This window comes from Erigeron canadensis, chromosome 1, assembly GCF_010389155.1.
Source record: "Erigeron canadensis isolate Cc75 chromosome 1, C_canadensis_v1, whole genome shotgun sequence".
Taxonomy (NCBI): Eukaryota; Viridiplantae; Streptophyta; class Magnoliopsida; order Asterales; family Asteraceae; genus Erigeron; species Erigeron canadensis.
The window spans coordinates 56,834,543-56,840,542 of record NC_057761.1 but is presented as its reverse complement, the minus strand read 5'-3'; positions in this window follow the sequence as shown (position 1 = coordinate 56,840,542).

The window sequence follows — 6,000 nt, the reverse complement described above, 5'->3', positions numbered from 1 at the left end:
TGGATTTTAGAACTTCATTCCTAACACAAGTGGCTTACAAAAACTGGAAAGATATCGTGTTTGAGAGCCCGAGGTCCGACAAAGAATCAGCCGTTTACCTAAAGCAAACAAAGCAGGACAAATTGGAGGTAGTATTTTGTCTAAGTGACGTGCACGAGACACATATATCAAATTATCAATGTCCCTATTGTTGGTTCCTTAGGGATTTCACAGTCATGGCCAAAAATTAATAGTTCTCGTCCAGCTCATAAATATAATATAACGAACGAGTGGTTTAAGTAAAGAAAACGTCAAAACTTGCCATGACCAATAATATCTACGTAAGTAGATAAGATTTCGACTTAATCTATATTATATTATTTATTATTTATATTATAAAAAGAAGAATTTTGCTAAACAAAGCCCTAAGAGCTTTTGATAAAGTGTATTAATTAGTTGTACACTTACCATAAAAATCAGGGGGCCGACATTTAATATGAAAATATACAACCTTTTTATGCACGTTAAGTGAAACCCTAAAGGCTTCCTTTAGCATTTTCCTAAAAAGAAATAGCTCTTTATTTATCGAAATGTTGAAATTTGTGTAATATTTACACATAGTAGCCCTTAAAAAATGTTTTTATCTACATTGCCCACTTAACATTAATAATTAAGTGTAAGAACCAAACTCATTAAACTAAAAACCAATTTTTTTTGTGTGCTGTACGGCTCAATTACAACTAGTCGTAAAATTTGCACCGTAATTTACTCTTAGATTTTTTTCGTCCATGTTTGAAAACAACTCAAAATCGCAAGGACCGTAAATTTATGGCCCAGGACTGTAAATTTACGGTCCCATGTAAATCAATGGGCCGTAAATTTATGGTCAGAGACCGTAAATTTATGGTCCGACCTGCACAATTCCATTTTAGTTAAAAATCCATATTTCACTTTTCATGCTACAAATTCTTTAAACCAAAACACCAAAATGAGTAAAATCATATATTACAACATAATTGATATATCCAAAACCTTAACCATTGAAATATACATTAAAACGACCAAACGGATCATTCGCCCAAAACGATCTTTCAAAACAAAACGATCATGTCAACCTTTAAACACCATGTGAACCATTTGCAAATCAAATTCCAGAAATTTTATCCTAAAATAAGTTAAACCAAAAGAACATTGTATCATGAGTCATCATGGTTATTAGGGATAGTCTATCAACAATTACCTAAGTTGTCAATTCTTCCAAACTTCAAAACTTGAACTCTAACTTCACGTCACCGGCTCCTTGTTCTTGCTACTACTACCTACTCCTATAAAACATCAAACAACTAAAAGTAAGCATTAAAGCTTAGTAAATACATATGAATATGACCAATATTATCTTTACAGTGATAAGGTATACAACAAATTAAGTCATTCAAATATCAATCAAAACAAAAATAACAAACAAAGCATGATCATGTCTTTTCTACTTGGCAAACACCAATTTTATAATTCTCATAATATGACTTCTAAGTTCATATACTAGCCAAACACCAATTTTATGAAATTCCAACTATGGGGTTCCTCATCATTAACTTATTTTCTCAATCATATTACCAATTTCTATAACAAAATTCATTAGGGTTTTATTTAAACCCTAAACCCATAAAACCCCCCAAACTATAAAATTAAGAACCCTAATTTAAATAATTCAACAAATAGAGTGAATTTCTTACCTCCAAGAAAATAAATAATAAGAAGCAAATTGAAATCCCAATTTCTTCCTTTTCTTCTTGTAATCTCAAATTATTTCTTTGCTAATTGAGTTATAGGGAAATTTAGAAGGAAGAATTTCACTATTATTGCTAGATGAAATTTTGAAGAATCAAGAAGGTTTTTATGGAAGAATTTAGAAGAGAATTAAGAAAAGAAAAGAAAAGGAAAGATGGAATTAGGAATAATCAAGAAAAGTGGCTGGCTTCTTTTCTCCATGCCACGTTTTCTTCCAAATAAAATGAGTATTATACCCGCTAACCATTAAAGTTCCAACTAATTTAACTCATTTTCTCAAAACAAAATACTAGGAAACTAATTAAATGTTAAAACTATATAAAAAAAATAAATTTTTTATTACCTTAAAAATAGTGGGGTGTTACATTAAGTTACACTATCAATCATTTATTAGTCAAAATATATTCATCAACCCTTTACATCAATTACTTTCACAATAATAACTTACACCACTTGACAGTCGACACCGTCTCCGCCACTAACAATCTACCCCACCACCACACCCTCACCGCGACGATTACCGCCGTATTGCACGGATATCGTGCAAATTATGATATACTAATATAAACTAATACTATCACAATATCACTACCAAACAACTAGACTGAGTAAAGTTAATCCTCCCCAATTCACCATGGTGGTCTAATAGCCAAACTTATTGCTCTTGTCATAAGAGGCACATTTTGCATTGACTCTTTCTATCAGCAAACATAAGTTATTTGGATCCATTGTACCTTATCCATCAGCAAGTATCGACAACTTACATCAGCTATATATATATATATATATATATCAACGATATTAGGCTGATCCTTGTGAACGTTGGAAGCGTGATATGTGACCGTTTTTTTCTTGGTTGTAGTGCGAATCTTGTCATTCACCGGAAACCACCTTTTATTTTATTTTATTTGTTGGGGGAAGGGGGGTTCGATTTTGAGGTTAACATTATCGTTTTCTTGACTTGTTTGTCAGAATAAATTCCGAAAACGACTTGCCAATGCTCTTAATGTACTACACCCTTATTCCGGCGAGACCTGAAACCCCTTTTTGGGGTTTCTTTTCATTGTCGCCCATGGTTGTTCGATTTTTACGGCGAACCCTATTGGGGAGTTTCTGTCTTGCTACTTCTTTTCCGGTGACCCTTTTTTTTGGGGTTTGTGGTTCATGTTGTTGTTCCTGCATGTTTTCCGGCGACCCCTTTTTGGGATTTATGGTTGTTGTTGCTGCATGTTTTCCGGCTACCCCTTTTGGGTTTTTGGTAAACGTGGCTTTGGTTTTCCTGTGACCTCTTTTGGGGTTTTTGGTTGCTTTGTTTTTTCGGTGAGCCCCTTTTTGGGTTTTTCAGTCTCCGCTGCTTCTTATGCTTATGATTAAATGTGTGTGTATATATATATATCTTTAACATTGTCGTTAATTGCATGCTTGTGATTAGCTTGGTAGTGTTAACATAGCGGTAGCGTTGCTGATTTTTTTTCGTGGTATGTTGCCGTCTTTTGTTCTATTAAAGCAAATATGTGGCCGGAAAAGTAATATTATGTCGGCGATGATATCGTTGAACAATTAGATTGTTGGTGTTACGTTAAATGGTTTGATCAATGACTTTGAATAAGGTGAACATGAAAAATCTCAAGTATTCACTCGTTTACATTTATATTTTGATTTGACAACTTGTTTCCTTTGTTAGTTTAAAACTATTAGTTACATTGGAAAGTTATGATGAGTATAAATCTCATCGTAGGTATTACCTTCTGAAAATATATATTGAAGATTTAGACTCACAAGACTTTTGTCCTTGCACATGTCGTATAAGAAAATTTAAGTTTGTTGCTTCTACTTGTGTAATGTATCAGTTCATATTTCATATGTATCTTCTTGTGTGCAGGTAAACAAAACTAATTAAAAATATATATTAAGATTCAACACCACGTTACCACAATTGTGTTCAATTTTAATTAAAGCATGTTTTTGTGTTTTTGGAATTCAATGGCTGCATGTAATCGGCCAAAAATTGGTAGGAGCAAGACAATCCTTACCCAACCACATTTCGTCTTTTATTTTCATAAGCATAAATACGTACTCCTATTTGAGATGTTTCGTGAACCATGTGTGATGTGTGATGCGACATGTGGCTAATATTTTCAAAGTTTCTTTGTTGCATATATGTGGAAAATTAATATTAATATGGTATACTATTTGCTCAAATGTGGCGAAACGATGCAAAGATAAGTAATAGTAATCGAACAAACATTTGAGTTCGTATGAGGGTCAGTTTCATCAAAAAATCATTAAACATGTTTTTAGCTGAAAAAATGAATATGAGGCTGTTACACATCTAATTTTTGTTAAAGATCTTTCATATTTTTTTATTTTTAATACATAAAAAACATAGGCCTAATCATTTATTTAAAATTAAAAAGTTAGCACATAAAAGGTTTTTCACTTAATATATAGTAACCTTATACTCATTTTTTCCTTTTAACTGATTTATGACAAACCAATTGTACTCGTGCCATTTTTATTTTCTATTAGAGCTAATTAATGGATTTAGTATATGTAATACTGGTCTTCAAACTCGTATTCATGGTAGCAATTTAGAATTATTTGAATAATAAATCAATCCTATTGAAGTTGTATAAAGCACTCGATCCATAGTCCATAGTATATATGAAGTATTAAGTTTACGAGACATAAAATTTTTATTAAATTATAGATTTAGATTCAGTGGTTAACTCATTGCTTGGTTATGTTTTACAGTATTAATAATAATTTAGCAAGAGTGAACTTGTAACTATCAACTCTACGATGCGAATATGGCCTTGAATTGTTACAAGAGCAAAGTAAACAAACCAAAAATTATAGACACATGCTTTCCAAGTGAAGTTTTAGTAAAAAAAAAAAGCATCCAATAATAAGGAATATATGCGAATCTAAAAAAAAAACCATATTGAACAACCATAAATGATAAATTTGCTAAAAATAATTTTTGACCCTAAATGAACAATGAAAAGATTATATGGATTGAAAGATTTGATAGTATTAAAACTTTGTATAGCAAATATATAAGATGTACAGGCCCAATTTTAAGAATGGGCTGTTTGGTTTCAATGGGGTTAATCCGCTTCTGGTCCTGGATATGTAATTATAAAGAGAAATTTACAGTTTTGGTACCTTAAGTTGGCAACTTTTGTATTTTTAGTCTCTAACTCAAATAATTGCAGCTTTCATACCTAAAGTTTTGTGTTTTTTTCAGTTTTGGTACCACGTTCATACGGCGTTAATTTTTGCCGTTAACGCCCTCACGTGACAAACACGTGACGGGTATTTTAGTCTATTCTTTTTGAGAAAATTACACTTTTGATACCTCAAGTTGTCAATTTTTTCACTTTTGGTACCTCAAGTTGTCAATCTTTTCACTTTTGACAAACATATTTTTATTACACTCTCCAATTTTCATCTCACATATTGACATCTATCAAACAACACACACTCAAAAATCAACACACATGAATTTTTTTTTACGGCTCTTAAAAAAACACCCAATGGTGTGTATCCATTCTTGAAATATTATATGTTGTTGGTGTAATTACGGGTGATGGTGGAAGAACTGAATGCATTGGTGGATCGATGGCCGGAAAAAACTCATGTCGCCGGAATACGCACCCACCAACGATCTCTTTTCTTCATATTATTGAAAACTCTCTCACCCCTAAATTACCATATTCTTCAATCGGAATATGCTACAAACGAAATTTGATTGGAATCTGGTACAAATGAAATCTGAACGAAATCTGTTACAGATGAATATATTTGCTACAAACGAGATTAGATTGGAATATCTAGCTAAGGTGGAGGTCGTGGTGCCTGGTGGGGAAGGAAATAGTCGGTAACCCTTTCTGGTGGTGTATGATTCATATAAGAGATTTGAATTTATTTACGCATGTTTATATATTGGATTTGGTATGATATAGAGATATATGTATACATGGATATATGGATGATCGCAATGTGTGTTGATTTTTGAGTGTGTGTTGTTTGATAGATGCTAATGTGTGAGATGAAAATTGGAGAGTATAATAAAAATATGTTGTCTACTTGAGGTACCAAAAGTGAAAAAATTGACAATTTGAGGTATCAAAAGTGTAATTTTCTCAAAAAGAGGGGGGGTCAAAAGACTAAAATACCCCACACGTACACATGAGGGTGTTAACGGAAAAAAATAACGCCGTATGTACG